The sequence below is a fragment of the Mustelus asterias genome, chromosome 9 (assembly GCF_964213995.1).
Source record: "Mustelus asterias chromosome 9, sMusAst1.hap1.1, whole genome shotgun sequence".
NCBI classification, from domain to species: Eukaryota; Metazoa; Chordata; class Chondrichthyes; order Carcharhiniformes; family Triakidae; genus Mustelus; species Mustelus asterias.
Window position 1 is genome coordinate 136,315,897 of NC_135809.1, and position 17,487 is coordinate 136,333,383.

The window sequence follows — 17,487 nt, forward strand, 5'->3', positions numbered from 1 at the left end:
CATACATTTAAATCGACTTAATGAACCGCGCGCCCAACTCTACCGCCAAATCCCACTTTACCGTCTTCTGGCCCGATCCGGATCCACGCTTTTAACAACCTGCAAAATAAAAGTCTGAAGTCGTCGCTGCAGCTTCCGAAGAGCGGGGTCAGAGCCTCCAACGGCTCTCTGACCCAGGTCATCCTCTGGTTTGGGGGGGGGGGGGGGGGGGGGGGTGAGGGGAGTGGGGGTGGGTGGTGGGGGTGGGTGGGTGATCATCCTCTGGTCGGGGGGGGGGGGTCCGCTGCCAGTCTGGGGCCGATTGGTGGGGAGGGAGGGGGCAGGGGGGTCCACCGCCAGTCTGCGGGTGATCCCTCCTCCCCATCGGAGGAACGAATCCCTCCTGCCGGAGTGGACATGCGGCCATGCCATCCCATAAACCTTCAGGATGAAGCGATTCCTCGCGAAAATGAAGCAGAATCTGCCGATTCCACAGTGGATCCGCATGAAAACCGGTTACAAGATCAGTACAAGTCCAAGAGGAGACACTGGAGAAGGACCAAGCTGGGCCTGTAAAGGGATGCACCAATCACTGGTACACTACCAGCCACAGATTACTCTTCCCTGCAGGGGCAAGAGAGCGGGAGAGATGGCTGTGGCTGTGGCGCGCCCGGGCGCGCTCTGTCAGATTTTTTTCGAATTGCGCATGCTCAGTTCAGAGCTCTGATCGGTCCGCCAGCGCTAAGCCCCGCCCACAGCGCGGATCGGACGAGAGCCGGCAAAATGCGTATGGGCGCACTGGGAAGAGCATTCCAGGCGCGGATCTATTTGACGCCCAGATTCGGCACTCAGACTCAAAATGGTAAAATCAGGCCCATGGTGTTGCCACATTAAATATTTGTACCATTTAAACACTGATTTCTGGCTATTAATAGTATAATGCTCATATATAATGTTATGAGCATGTACGGTGCGCAATGATATCATCAAACATGTGAACTTGCCATCTTTGTGTCTTTCTTTGCAAGTATCTCCAATATCTAACAAGTAGATACCGCATGTAGCAAGACTTAACATTTGCTGGTTTCTGTGCTGCTGGGAACATGGAATTAATTTGTTATGCCTTGTGTATCGCTTCTTCACCTTTCGGCTAAGATCAAGTGTGAGCACCCAGGGTAGCCAATGAGATTAAACTGAGGCTTCACCTGATGCAATTTTTAAAAAGTCATCTGGGCCTTTTATCGAAGATGATGCATTAGATCAAGCCTGGGAGAGGGTGCCATGCCTCATCCTGACAGCTTAGATTTTGTTTGATTGAGCCCAAGATGGAATGTAGATTCTGTCTTGTCAGCTTGGATCTGATCTGTCCCTCATGTGGGCTTTTTGATCAAGAATAAAATACCAAAAGTTATCAAATAAAAATTGACTTGTTATGTCTTGTGGTCCTGCAAATTTAAAATAGTCACATTTTTCAGATCACATCATGTGATGTGGACTGATACATCATCAGTTCAACACGCAGAGTGTAGTGCAGTAGTGAGGTGGTTATCTGGACACTTATGTATACATAGTTCTTAAATAATATGAGAATAAACGGACAATATAACAGAAGGCCAGGCAATCAGCTTTCCACAATAATAGCTTGCATCAACATAAGCACCATCAAGGGAGGAAAATATCCCAATCGGGCAATGGCCAAAAACTTAACCAGACAGGTTGGTTTCAAGGAATTTTATAAAAAAGAAGCGAGTGTTGGAAATGTATAGAGAAATATTTCCAGAGCTTGAGATCCAGACAGCTGAAGGTGCAGCAAAGTGTGTGAAGCATGAACAAGAGGCCAGATTTGGAGGAATGCAGATTTCTCAGAGGGTCACAGAACTGAATGATGTAAAGCTCAGAGTTTCATTCAAAGCATTGAATAGGTTGAAGATATAATAGATTACACATGTTGAAGAAATGGGCTTGGTGGCCATTCCTTGCCCCATTACTTTTTCAGTTCTTGTGGAATATTTGTCTATTATTTGTGAAGATGCAGTCTCAATATTAAAGAATCACCATTAGAAAGGTTGGTTTTATTGGCAGTGGGAATAACTTATTCCAATTCTCTTCCTGCAGCTACTGGTACGCAAAGATAAATGTTTGTCTGTTTCCATAGCTGGTGATTCCCAGTACAGGTCATTAATCTGTCGCCAGGGGGCTCACAGCTTGAGGGGCGTCACTCCACATCAAGCATGGCTGACCAGGTGTCTCTCTCATTCTAAACGACAGTCATTGGTGTGTTTGGAAGGATTTAAAGGTTGACATTCAACCTGTTTGACTGCGTTATTCACCTTTCTTGGACATGGAGTCCTGGGTCGGGCTCCAAACAGGAACTTCTGATCAGTGGCTGGGACACCATTCACTGAACCACAAAACCGCCAGGGAATAGCCTGAACAAAACTATACTAATATAAAAGATAATTAAAATGTCAGTGCTTCGTTATTTGCATTACATTTTTATGCTAATTCATATTAGTTTGACCCAACTCAGTTCATGAATTTAGTTTAGAAGCAAACTTGTGAAAAGTGGCGAAGTAAATTGACAACACCAGGTCCAAGTTGACAACACCAGGTTAAAGTCCAACAGGTTTATTTGGAATCACAAACCTTCGGAGCACTGCTCTTTTATCAGGTGAGGAAGGAGCAGCACTCTGAAAGCTCGTGATTCTAAATAAATCTGTTGGACTTTAACCTGGTGTTGTGAAAGTTCTTGCTGTGCCCACCCCAGTCCAACATCGGCACCTCCACATCATAAATAAATTTAAATTGTTGCATCTGAAAAGAAGCATTTCCATAGGAACAACAAACTGGAAAGATATTCCCACATATTTAGTTACTCAAAAGTCTGCAAACCTCACTGTTGGATGATGGCTCCAGTTCTGGCTGCACAACTAACACATAATTTTTGATTTCTTAAAGCTTAGAGAGAAATATTTTGTGCGATTGTTTAGTGTTTTTGACGGAAAAGCACAGTGCTGACATAATAACTTGTCTTATTCTTCATACTCAGGTCTTCCCAAAGGCAGGAGAGGTGTTCAGTGCTGCCAGGGTTTGAAGAGTTGTTGTGATATTATCTGCCACTGAAAACCTGAAGTTTCTGCCCACGCTTGAAGGAAGCAGCTGTTGCGAAGAGTGAAGGTATGGAAGAGGAGAGGTATGAATCTTATTGAATTTTAAAGAGGCAATGTGCTCATTTCTCCGGTGTCAGCCCTGGCTCCTTACCCAGCTCCAGTGAAAGAGATAAACTATAAGAGCTGTGTTCCTTGTTACACTACTCAGCATGTCAGAATCCTCAACTTTTATGCTCTTGCTTAACAAGAATACAGCAAAGCAAATCACAAGCATCTGAGGGAAGTACTGGTGAATATTTCGTATCTCACATGTATAAGAATCATTTGTCGCAGGAATATTTTGGGTTATTATTTTGTGTTAATTAAGGAATGTCGGGCAGGATTTTCCAACCACGCTCGCCCCAAGGCCAGAAATCCCCCTCCAAGATCAACAGACCCTTGCATGGTCTGCCCCCACCCACTACGATTCCCGTGGCAGGCGGGACGGGAAAATTCCGCCTGTAGCGTCTGTCAGTGAAAGCCAGTGCTTTGGTTGCTGACACTTATGTCTTTCTGAGAGTGATTCTTTGGGGAATAGAGGGGCTGGAATTTTGCAATCAGTGCCGCAGTGATGCCACACACCACTGACTTCAAAGACAGTTGTCCACAAAGGTCTAGCCATTCCCGCATTGTGGATTGGTCCCTTTCCCAACATTGTTGCATCCGATGTCAAGTCACGGGATCTCCAGGCATCCCAAAATGGTAACATCATTGAGCAGAATGGACAGCCAATCACAATGCAGTATTCTCACAGACAATAAAGCAGGAAGTAAAATGCCATGTGAATTCCTCACTTTTTATCATTTTTGCCGAGAAATAAAGATTGGGACATACATGTTAGAAACTGAAAAATCAGAAACAGCCTTTTACAAAAAGTAAATATCTTTTATGAACTAAAAACTATGGAAGGTTTCACTATGGAACTTTTTGATCATAATGGAAATATTTGACATCACACAAACATAGAATTTTTCAAGACGAGAGATGTTTGGCAGCAACAGATATCAATTAATGCCATTAGAAATGCAGTTGTACCATAATTAATAAGGCATAACCTTTTTCAGGGGTTTTTCACAACAATAATACAGCATCAAAGGAAAAGTTATCTTCAGTCCAGTGCTTCCTAAAGATTCCTGTCTGCAGGGATATCAACTGTGCAGCATTGGAGTGGGGAAAATCACTGTCAATGGTCCTTCGATTTCTCCCTGTAACTGCATGTGAGTGAGTCAGGAGTCACTGTCAGCTTAATGGGGGACTGACAGCAAAGGCTGATGGTCTTGCCATCATTACAATTTCAAAATCTGAGCCATGGTGTCTTCAAATATGACAGGAAATTGTTCAATGATAAATAACGCAATTTAGTTTTCAAAGCTGTGAAGTAACAGCTAATTGTTAATGTTGTAAAAGCCGTGAGATAGTCAATATACTCCAAACTGCTTCCAATAAACCTCTCAATTGCTTTCACAGAAGCAAGATAGCAGGCAGATTGGCACACTCATGTTAAAGCGAGATAGCTCAATACATGACATGCAATAATAAAATTGCAAAACATTGTGACAGTTAGATCATTAGTTGTGAAAATATTGTGACAAGCAGGGAACTATTTTCTATACTGCTTATACCATGAAACATGAATAATCATGAGAGATTCCCCTGTACTGGAAAACATGAATATTACTGCCACGTGCGAGTCAGAGTAGGAATGTCAGGATAGCTCAGGTGAATACTTGGCTTGAGGGATGGTGCAAAAGGGAGGGATTCAAATTCCTGGGACATTGGAACCGGTTCTGGGGGAGGTGGGAACCAGGATAAATCGGACACTCTGCACCTGGGTAGGACTGGAACCAATGTCCCAGGGGGAGTGTTTGCCAGTGCTGTTGGGGAGGGTTTAAACTAATGTGGCAGGGGAATGGGAAAAGGTGCAGGAAGTTAGAGGGAAGTAAAGTGGGGACAGAAACAAAAGGCAGTAAGGGGAAAAGTGGAAGGCAAAGAATCCAAAGACAAAAATCATAAAGGGCCACAGCACAGAGTACAACAACTGTGGAGAACTCAGTGAATGGGTCCAGTAAGGCTAAGAGAAATAAAACACAGGGAGAGTGTACAAAACATGACAGGACAGGTGGTCTGAGGTGTGTTTGCCTTAATGCAAGGAATATGACAGGTAAGGCAGATGAACTTAAAGCTTGGATTACTACGGGGAACTATGATGTGATAATTACAGAGACTTGGATGAAAGAAGGGCAGGACTGGTAGTTTAGCATTCCAGGAATTAAATGCTCCAGGCGAGATAGAGATAGATGCTTTACTGATTAGGGAGAATGTCTCAGCTATATAGAGGGAGGACACCTTGGTGGGATCATGTAGTGAGGTCATATGGGTAGAACTCAGGAACAGGAGTGGTGCAATCCCACTGCTGGGGTTGTACGACAGACCTCCCTACAGCCAGCGTGAAGTGGAGGGACTGATATGTCAGCAGATTATGGGAAGATGTAAAAAAAACAGGGTTGTTGTGATGGGCGATTTTAACTTTCCCAATATAGACTGGGAATCCAAAAGAGAAAATGCTGGAAAATCTCTGCAGGTCTGGCAGCATCTGTAAAGAGAGAAAAGAGCTGACATTTCGAGTCCAGACGACCCTTTGTTTGAGGGTAAATCCACGTCTAATATGTGGAAGTCTTTTAAAAGTCAGTTGTTAACAATTCAAGACAAGTATGTCCCTGTAAAAATGAAGGATAAAGATGGCAAGAATCGGGAACCCTGGATGACAGAAGAGATTTTGAGCTCAGTGAAAAAGAAGAAGGAGGCATACATAAATTTCAAGAAATTGAAAACAGATAACAATTTTGAGGAATACAAAGATAGCAGGAAAGAGCTTAAACAGGGACTTAGGAGAGCAAAAAGGGGCCATGAAATGTCCTTGGCAGGCAGGATTAAGAAGAATCCAAAGGCTTTTTATGCATATATAAGGAGGAAGGTGATAGCTAAGGAAAGGGTGAGTCCACTCTAGGGCAGTGGAGGGAATTTATGTGTGGAGCCAGATGAGGTGGGTGAAGTCCTTAATGAGTACTTTGCATCAGTATTCACAAAGGAGAAAGATGTGGCGGATGGTGAGTGTATAAAGGAGGATGTTGACATTCTCGGACATGTTGAGATCAAAAGGGAGGCAGTGTTGGAAGTTTTGAAAAACATTAAGGTGGACAAGTCCTCAGGGCCAGATAGGGTCTATCCCAGAATACTGAGAGGAGCGAGCGAAGAAATTGCTGAGTTCTTGGCCAAAATCTTTGTATCCTCTTTAGCCACGGGCGAGGTACCAGAGGAATGGAGAGTAGCTAACATTGTTCCTCTGTTTAAGAAGGGCAGAAGAGACAATCCAGGAAATTACAGCCTGTGAGCCTTACATCAGTGGTGGGGAAATGATTGGAGAAGATTCTGAGAGACAGGATGTACTCACATCTGAAAGAGCATAGACTTATTAGCGATAGGCAGCATGGTTTTGTGAAGGGGAGGTCGTGTCTCACAAACTTGATTGAGTTGTTTGAGGAAGTGACAAAAAAAATTGACCAGGGCAGGGCAGTGGATGTTGTATACATGGACAAAAGCCTTTGATAAGGTTCCTCATGGCAGGCTGATACAGAAGGTGAAGTCATATGGGATCCGAGGTGAGCTGGTAAGATGTTTACAAAACTGGCTTGGGCATAGAAAGCAGAGAGTAGCAGTGGAAGGATACTTTTCTAACTGGAGGTCTGTGACAAGCCGTGTTCCACAAGGATCAGTGCTGGGGCCTCTGTTGTTTGTAATATATATAAATGATTTGGAGGAAAACGTAGGTGGTCTGATTAATAAATTTGCAGATGATACAAAAATTGGGAGAGTAGTAGATAGTGAGGAGGATTGTCAGAGAATACAGCAGGATATAAAGCGGCTGGAGATCTGAACCGAAAGATGGAATTTAAGCCAGGCAGATGTGAGGTGATGCAATTTGGAAGGTCTACTGCAGAAGGAAAGTGTACAGTAAATGGTAGAGCCCTTAGAAATGTTAGCATACCAAGGGATCTAGGCATGCAAATCCATAGTTCACTGAAGGTGGCAACTCAGGTGGACAAGGTGGTCAAGAAGGCGTATGGCATGCTGGCCTTCATCAGTCGGGGCATTGAGTATAGGAATTGGAAAATCATGTTGTAGCTGTATAAGACTTTGGTTAGGCTGCATTTGGAGTATTGTGTACAATTCTGGTTGCCACACTACCGGAAGGATGTTGATGCATTGGAAAAGGTGCAGAAGGGATTTACCAGGATGCTGCCTGGTTTGGAGGATATAGGCTATGACGAAAGGTTGAGCCAAAATCCAATGTTTTCATTGGAGCGTCGGAGGATGAGGAGGGACCTGATAGAGGTTTACAAGATTATGACAGGCTTGGTTAGAGTGGGTGGTCAGAGTCTTTTTCTCAGGGTTGAAGGGTCCATTACTCGGGGTCATAGGTTGAAAGTGAGAGGGGGAATGTTTAAAAGAGATGTAAGGGGTAAGTTTTTCACACAGAGGGTGGTGAATGCCTGGAACGCGCTGCCGGAGGAGGTGGTGGAAGCAGATTCTATAACAACGTTCAAGAGGCATTTGGATAGATACATGAATTGGCAGGGAATAGAGGGATATGGAGAGGTTATATATAAGACCATAAGACATTGGAGCAGGATTAGGCCACTTTACCCATCGAGGCTGCTCCGCCATTCAATCATGACTGGTATTTTTCTCATCCCATTCTCCTGACTTTTCCCCATAACCCCTTGATCCCCTTATTAATCAAGAACCTATCTATCTCTGTCTTAAAGACACTCAACGTCCTGGCTTCCACAGCCTTTTGCGGCAAAGGTTTCCACAGATTCACCACTCTCTGGCTGAAGAAATTTCTCCTCATCCCTGTTTTAAAGGATCGCCCATTTAGTCTGAGGTTGTGCCCTCTGGTTCTAGTTTTTCCTACTAGTGGAAACATCCTCGCCACATCCACTCTATCCAAGCCTCGCAGTATCCTGTAAGTTTCAATAAGATCCCCCCTCATCCTTCTAAACTCCAACGAGTGCAGACCCAGAGCCCTCAACCGTCCCTCATACAATAGGCTCTTCATTCCAAGGATCATTCATGTGAACCTCCTCTGGACCCTTTCCAAGGCCAGCACATCCTTCCTTAGATATGTGGAGAGGCATTTGTGTCGGCACAGACTTGATGGGCCGAAGGGCCTGTTCCTGTGCTGTAAGGATGGCAGATTTCCTTCTCTGAAGGACATTAGTGACCCAGATGGGTTTTTCCAACAATTAACAATGGTTTCATGGTCATCGGTAGATTCTTAATTCCAGATATTTATTGAATTCAAATTTCAACATCTGCCGTGCTGGGATTACTCCCTGGATTACTAGTCCAGTGGCAATATCACAACATCACCACCTCCCCGAGGATTAATTCAATCAATCTATTAACCTAATAACTTATAAACTACACCTCGACAAAGTTTGGTCAGTATAGCTTTGTTGGTTATTTTGTCTATACTTTTACACATATTTATCTATTATTTTTTGCCAGTTGATCTTGCGAAGCAATACGTTCAATAATTTCAAAACTTATTACATTCTTTAATGCGGTATTAATATTTAAGTGCCCAGTGGCAGAGAACTGAGCTTCAGGGATAAATGAACTAATTAATGCTGTCGAGTCTATTGCCCTGAGAGAGCATGTTGAATATAGAGGAGCTGTGTATAATCCTGGTATTATTTGATGTGGTTATGGATACTAAGAGAGGAAGGAGGATGGTTTTGGAAGAAACCTCCTTCTTGAATTATTCAGGGCTGCCAGCTATGATCCGCTCTCAGCGAAAGCTCTTCATCCTCTACACCCTATGACATTCAATGACACTCAACAAGGGTAATGGGTACAAGAAAATAGCTGCTGTGGGGCAGCAGGGAATGAGAGCAGGTATTATATAAAGTCAAGTTACCGATCTATAAATCAAAGAACAGAGCAGAAACTGCTTGCGGAAATTTGACAGTGTAAACCTGTTCTACCCAGATTACAGTAAGACTTGTATGACGTGAAATACAAATGCATTTAACCATAGCTGAATATTTATGTTTCCAAGAATTTGTTTTCATCTTGTGACCATAGTAACGTATCATCTATTTCTGTAGAGATTGGATTTTGAAATGTTTATGATACCCCATTGAATATTTATAAAGGAATACCTCAGGGCAACCACATCTCCAGTAATAGACAGTGCCACAACTTGTGTGTATCTTTGCTACAAGTCATACAACAATGTTCTTTGGAAGACATTTCTTTTATAAAAGTCCGAAGTCCATGGTACATTTCTATCCTAATAGCCACTTGATCACTGAGCTCCCTTTGACACTTTTGAAATATAGGCATTTTAAAACAGAACATCTGCAGGAGCCACTTCTGGGTAAGTTGCAGATAAATATATTAATGTGTCATGCAGCATAACGGCATGGGTCCAGTGTGGTCATTCCTAACATGGACAATTGTCAATATGGAAGAAAGCAACTGAAGTCAACCTATGTGTCCGTAGATCCATGGAACCCTGCAGTGCCGATGGAGGCCACTTGGCCCATTGAAACCGCACCAACTCTCTACTTAGGCCTACTCCACCCCTATTGCCATCACTTTGCGCATTTACCATGGCCAATCTACCTAACCCGAACATCTTTGGACTGTGAGGCAAATTGGAGCACCTGGAGGAAACCCACGCAGACACAGGGAGAATGTGTCATTTGGACACTTCCTGACTATCTATCATGAATGTATCATAGAACAAAGAAAATTACAGTACAGGAACGGGCCCTATAGCCCTCCAAGCCTGCACTGACCATGCTGCCTGACTTAACTAAAACCCCCTACCCTTCCAGGGATCATATCCCTCTATTCCCATCCTATTCAGGTATTTGTCAAGACGCCCCTTAAAAATAACTACCGTATCCACTTCCACTATCTCCCCCGACAACGAGTTCCAGGCACCCACCACCCTCTGTAAAAAAATCTCCTCATACATCTCCTTTAAACCTTGCCCCTCACACCTTAAACCTATGCCCCCTAGTAATTGACTCTTCCACCCTGGGAAAAAGCTTCTGACTATCCACTCTGTCCATGCCTCTCATAATCTTGCAGACTTCTATCAGGTCGCCCTGTAACCTCCGCCACTCCAGTGAGAACAAACCAAGTTTCTCCAACCTCTCCTCATAGCTAATGTCCTCCATACCAGGCAACATCCTGGTAAATCTTTTCTGTACCTTCTCCAAAGCCTCCACATCCTTCTGGTAGTCTGGCGACCAGAATTGAACACTACATTCCAAGTGCGGCCTAACTAAGGTTCTATAAAGCTGCAACATTACTTGCCAATTTTTAAACTCAATGCCCCGGCTGATGAAGGCAAGCATGCTGTATGCCTTCTTGACTACCTTCTCCACCTGCATCCCTTTGCCTATTAATACTCTTAAGGGTTCTGCCATTTACTGTGTATTTCCTATCTGTATTAGACCTTCCAAAATGCACTATCTCACATTTGTCTGGATTAAACTCCAACTGCCATCTCTCCGCCCAAGTCTCCAACCGATCTATATCCTGCTGTATCCTCTGATGCTTCTCATCACAATCCGCAAATCCACCAACCTTTGTGTTGTCCACAAACTTACTAATCAAACCAGTTACTAATCAAACCAAACTAACCAAACTTACTAATCAAATCATGTTGATACATTCCTTCCCCCTCCACTCTCCATCAGCAAACAATGACTTTTCTTCTCTCAGGAAGAGGCAAATTCAGAGTCTGATATTCAATCTGGTGTGAACTACTATTGGAGATTTTAAATTCTCTTCTAATGGGTGAGATTCTCTGGCCTTCGCTCCATGTTTTTCTCAGTGGTGGGAGGTGGCGTGCCATTTGCTGGCAGCGGGATTCTCTGGTCCCACCACTGTCAATGGGAATTCCCATTGAAGCCACCCAGTGCCACTGGGAAACCCACAACAGGGGGTGCATCACCTGCAGTCCAGATAATCCCATCGACATGAATGGTCAGAGAATTCTAGGCCTTAATCCAATCTTTCTTTCCCTTCTTTTATTTCTCTTTCTGTGCCTGATTTGACATTGAACTCAACCATTTGAGCTTCCACTTTCCTCTCAGTTCTTATGCTGTTAATTCCTCAATCCTTCATTCTACTAGTTTAAGGGGAAATGGTTTCTTGCCCTTTTCACCCAGGGGCCAGATACCCTGTCCCTCATGGCAATAATATAATCCATTGAATCCCAACAGTGTAGAAGGAGGCCAGTCGACCCATCGACCCATCGAGTCTGCATTGACTCTCCTAAAGAGCATCTTACCCAGGCCCTATCTACCCTATCCCCGTAAACTCGATCATTTACTATGGCCAATCCACCTAACCTGCACATCTTTGGACCGGACGGAAACCGGAGTACCTGGAGGAAACCCAAGCAGACACAAGGAGATTGCACAAACTTCACGCAGATATCATTTTAAATTTCATAACAACTTGCCACACAAAATATCTAATAACCTAAATGCGCAATGACTCGTCTAACCAATGGCAAGCAATTTAGATTCACTCGAAGAAAAAATGTGGTATACAGGAACATAGGACTTAGAGTCGAGCCATGGAGGTTTACAGCATGGAAATAGGCCTTTCGGCCCAACCTGTCCATGCCATCCTTTCTTTAAATGACCAAGCTAGTCCCAATTGCCCGCGTTTGGCCCATATCCCTCGATACCCACCTTACCCATGTAACTGTCTAAACGTTTTTTAAAAGACAAAAATTGTACCCACCTCTACTACTACCTCTGACAGCTTGCTCCAGACACTCACCACCCTCTGTGTGAAAAAATTGCCCCTCTGGACACTTTTGGATCTCTCCCCTCTCACCTTAAACCTATGCTGTCTAGTTTTGGACTCCCCGATCTTTGGAAAAAGATATTGACTATCTAACTGATCTGTGCCCCTCATTATTTTATAGACCTCTATAAGATCACCCTCCGATACTCCAGGGAAAAAGTCCCAGTCTATCCAGCCTCTCCTTATAACTCAAACCATTCAGTCCTGGTAGCGTCCCAGTAAATCTTTTCTGCACTCTTTCTAGTTTAATAATAATATAATTTCTATAATAGGGTGACCAGAACTGTACACAGTATTCCAAGTGTCACCTTATCAATGTCTTGTACAACTTCAACAAGATGACCCAACTTCTGTATTCAATGTTCTAACTAATGAAAACAAGCATGCCAAATGCCTTCTTCACCACTCTGTCCACCTGTGACTCCACTTTCAATGAACTATGAACCTGTACCGTTAGATCTCTTTGTTCCATAACACTCCCCAATGCCCTACCATTAACTGAGTAAGTCCTGCCCTGGTTCAATCTACCAAAATGCATCACCTCGCATTTATGTAAATTAAATTCCATCTGCCATTCGTCAGTCCACTGGCTCAATAGATCAATCCTAGATAACCTTCTTCACTGTCCACTATGCCACCAGTCTTGATGTCATCTGCAATCTTACTAACCATGCCTCCTAAATAGGAATTGGAGGAGGCCATTCAGCCCACTCTGTCATTCAATATGATCATGATTGACCTGCTTGTGATGTCACCTCCACTTTTCTGTCTGCCCCCCTACTGCCCCCCTACTGCACCCCCACCCCACCCCACCTCCCCCACCCCACCCCACCCCCCCACCCCCCCAAACCCTCAACTCCCTTGTCTATCAAAAATCTGTCTAACTCTGTATTGAATAAATTCAATGATTCAGCCACTATTACTTTCTGGAGGAGAAAATTCTATATCTAGCACCCTCGGAAAGAAAAATCTCATCAGATCTTAAATTTTTAAACTGTGCCCCCGAGCCTTAGTCACCCTACAAGAAGAAGCATCCTCCTCGCCTATGAAATCCCCTCAGGATCTTATACATTGCAATAATATTACCTCTCATTTTAATAAACTCCATTGGGTAAAGCCCCAAGCTGCGATAAACCTCTCACCTCAGGACTGAGTTGAGTGAACTTTCTCTGAACTGCTTCTGAAACAATTTTATCTTTTTTTCAAATAAAGAGTCCAAAACTGTACATACAATTCCAGATGTGGTCGCACCAACAGCCTGTAGCAAAACATCCCCACTTCTATATTTCATTCCCTTTGCCAAAAACACCAACATTCTATTTACAATCCTAACCAATTGCTGTACCTCATACTAATGGTGGGTAAGTTGTTGTCTGAGCACCTTTTTGAAAATGGCGCCTAGATATGATGGCGGGACACGAGCCATCTAGCCGGCCCCCCCTCCACCCACTGTGCAAAATGTCGGGAAACCCCCGACTGCATAATTAATGAGACCAGCATCGCACGATACAGTGAAAATTCCCACCAGTCCCCTGGGTGGGAAACACGTCACGTTCCTGCCATCAGCACTGGGATTGGTCACAAAATGGAAGATTCCATCCTTACCTCTGATCTATAATTGACAAGTACAAAATACTTCAATAGGACTCCTTGTAGTTGATTAAAATTATATTTTTCTGGCCTCCAGTAGCATGACTTGCATTTTTTTCTATTTGTCAAATTTAATTTAGCAAAACCAGTGATGGACAAGATTAGTTTTATATTGAATATGTGATCTACTCTCTCACGTTACTACACAGCTGATGGAATTAAAAATGATCCACATAATACTGATCTCAGGGGGGCCCTCGCAGTTCATTAATGTTTTCTTGTGGTTCACATTTTACTGAGTTACAGTTTTTCCTTCCACACAGAAAGCTTACAAATGGAGATTGGGTTTGGTGGAAAAAGGAATCAGCAAAAACTACTGAACCGATGATTTGACCCTTGCCCTGAGTTCAAAATGCACCTCTGCGATGGATTGGTGGAGAGTAGGCCCTTCTGAAAAAAACATTTCTCTTCATCTCCACCTTAGATGAGAGACCCCTCATTTCTCAATTGTGTCCCCTAGTTCAGGTCTCTCCCACAGGGGGAAACATGCGTTCAGCATCCACCCTATCAAACCCCCTTCAAATCGTACATCTTTCAATCCTCTCAGTCTTCTGAACTCTACTAAATACAGACCAGCCTGTCATCCATCCTGCATAAAATAACCTCCTCATTCCGGGAATCAGTCGGGTGAGCTTTCTCTGAACGGCATCAATCATATCCTTTCTTAAATAAGGAGACCAAACCTGTACACCATACTCCAGATGTGATCTCACCAAGGCTCTGTACAACCGTGGCAACGCATCCCAACTTTTATATTCCATTCCACTGCCAATAAATGTCACATATTTATTTATCCAAAAGGGGGTTGGTTAAGCTCAGTTGGCTGGACGGCTGGTTTGTGATGTGAAGTCACATCAACAGTGTGGGTTCAATTCCCATATTAGCTGAGGTTATTCATGAAGGCCCCGCCTTCTCAACCTTGCCCCTTGCCTGAGGTGTGATGACCCTCAGGTTAAATCACCACCAGTCAGCTCTCCCCCTCAAAGGGGAGAACAGCCATGGTTACCTGGGACTATGGAGACTTTACCTTTATTTGTCCTTGCGCTTACTTATTTATTTGTTTACCTCTTTTATTTATCCTGCTTGTTATTTAATCAATTTAGTCCTCTGACTCTTTGAAGTGATATTATCTGCTATGTTAATAGAGGAGCTAATGCATTTATTTTAAGCCAATAAGTTGGTACAGTTACTCTATGCAGGTTCATGCTTCTGTTAAAACAGCGGGCAAAGATAATTCATAATGATGTGTTAAGTGTTCATACACTTGTATCCCACAATGTAATTTCAAGGCCAAGGTTACCTCATTAGTTTTTACAAGAATACATTCTTAAGTATGTGCTGAAAAGGATTACCTGGTGTAAGTACTGGAACGTTATTCTTTTGTAATTTTTGTACCAAGTGTCAGCATCAAGCATTCCCAGTGCTATCCTTATTAGTGTTCACCAGTGCCTGAGTCTGGAATGTCCTGTTTAATTCACAACCTGCCACTCTGGATGTCTCCTATGTATTGCACTACTGAATTTGTGAGTCTCCTGTGTGATGCACTGTTGTACCCATGGAGTTCTCCTGTGTAATGAAATGTTGAGTCAATGGAGTGCCTCTTGGGTAATGCACTGCTGCATCCCATTGAGCTGTCCTTTGTAATACATGTCACAGAGCTCTCTTGTCTGAGCCGTTTTCGATTCTTACTAATTTGCAACCAGCACTGCACTCCAGATGTCGGCTCATAAGGAAATTACGAGATTCTGGATAATCACTGGCAGAAATTAAATGACATCTGAGGATGCTTTTTTTTAAATTTGGAAAGCTGATAACACAAAGAAACTCTTTGTGTCATTATTGCAGTTTATATCATGAAGTAACATTACCATTAATTATTGAGAGATCTGGTTTCTGTTGCATTATTATTATGTTGTTGATGTTTTTGTCTGGATTAAAGTAAAGCCTTGTGTTGGGCAAGACTGCAGCGAGCAAGAGGAAATCGACTGCCACCAAATTCATTTAACTTCCAAAATGACAGATCTCGTTCAAACATACTTTCGTTCCAGATTTAAGGATCCAATCATAATCATTACTCAGAATTAAGATTACCAAAACTAAATGTTGGAGTTCAGTCATTTATTTTTGCAGCACGCAGAAAAAAAAGTTTACATTCCTGCAGATTTCGTGATTATTTTAAACTGTAAAACCTGACTTGCAGAGTTGATAATGTTCGCATCTTCCCCTCCTGATAAATATTATTTTTACAACTAGCTGCCCCAGTTAGGCTTAGTTTTGTTTATTTTTATTTCTGTTGGGGCACCAGGTAAGGGTGAGTTCTATCCAATGTTCTCCCTGTGGACAGAGAGAGAGACTGATTTTCCCTCTTTAGTGGAGTGTGTCTTTAGCAGATGAGTGCGATGTTGTAAGGCTGACGCTTGTTGAGAAAGGATGTCAGGAATGTGTGTGCCCAGCATGAAAATTGGGCAGGTTCTACAATAGACAGGAAATTTGTTCTACCTGATTACTGCCCAAGTCATGAAGGAGTAAATTACTTCCTGTATGTCGAGAGATTTATCAAGCGGCATCTGCTCTTGAGCCTGTCACATAAAGGATTTGTTTAATATTGAAAAACAGAAAAGCTCCAGGAGCACTCCATCTTTCACAACTTCTGAAGTAACCTCTTCAATTTGCCTGAGCTAGTAGAAGAATCTGGACTGAAATGTGTTCCTGTGACACACAAATCTGAATATTTCTGCTGAGCAGAAATACACACATTGACATAAATCTGTGTTACATAAGAACATAAGAAATAGGAGCAGGAGTAGGCCATCTAGCCCCTCGAGCCTGCCCCGCCATTCAATAAGATCATGGCTGATCTGACGTGGATCAGTACCACTTACCCGCCTGATCCCCATAACCCTTAATTCCCTTACCGATCAGGAATCCATCCATCCGCACTTTAAACATATTCAGCGAGGTAGCCTCCACCACCTCAGTGGGCAGAGAATTCCAGAGATTCACCACCCTCTGGGAGAAGAAGTTCCTCCTCAACTCTGTCTTAAACCGACCCCCCTTTATTTTGAGGCTGTGTCCTCTAGTTTTAACTTCCTTACTAAGTGGAAAGAATCTCTCCGCCTCCACCCTATCCAGCCCCCGCATTATCTTATAAGTCTCCATAAGATCCCCCCTCATCCTTCTAAACTCCAACGAGTACAAACCCAATCTCCTCAGCCTCTCCTCATAATCCAAACCCCTCATCTCCGGTATCAACCTGGTGAACCTTCTCTGCACTCCCTCCAATGCCAATATATCCTTCCTCATATAAGGGGACCAATACTGCACACAGTATTCCAGCTGCGGCCTCACCAATGCCCTGTACAGGTGCATCAAGACATCCCTGCTTTTATATTCTATCCCCCTCGCGATATAGGCCAACATCCCATTTGCCTTCTTGATCACCTGTTGTACCTGCAGACTGGGCTTTTGCGTCTCATGCACAAGGACCCCCAGGTCCCTTTGCACGGTAGCATGTTTTAATTTGTTTCCATTGAGATAGTAATCCCATGCCTGGCCTTGAAATGCTATATAATATCACCGGAAGTATATTTGTCCTTTATTCAATCGGCAATATTCACTCAGTGTCATTTGTAACTAACAAACTCTCATCTCCTGCTAGTAGTAAAATTCTATCAGGGTTAGACAGGGTAGATTCAGAAAGAATGTTCCCGATGGTGGGGGAGGAGTCCAGAACTAGGGGTCATAGTTTTGAGAATAAGGAGTCATCCTTTTGGAACTGAGGTGAGGAGAAATTTCTTCACCCAGA

At 43.3% G+C, this 17,487-nt stretch overlaps 1 protein-coding gene across 2 annotated transcripts in view; it reads left to right on the forward strand.

Moving 5' to 3' along the window:
• The first annotated feature begins 3,111 nt into the window (after positions 1-3,111).
• The window catches only part of lrrc4ca (leucine rich repeat containing 4C, genome duplicate a), a 239,039-nt gene continuing 224,663 nt past the window's right edge, over positions 3,112-17,487 (forward strand). Inside the window, exon 1 of one of the 2 annotated variants that reach the window (XM_078221327.1) lies at positions 3,112-3,156. The gene's annotated coding sequence lies outside the window, so the exon portion shown is untranslated. Of the gene's footprint in view, positions 3,173-17,487 lie in introns of both variants that reach the window. The other variant, XM_078221328.1, reaches the window with a different exon arrangement.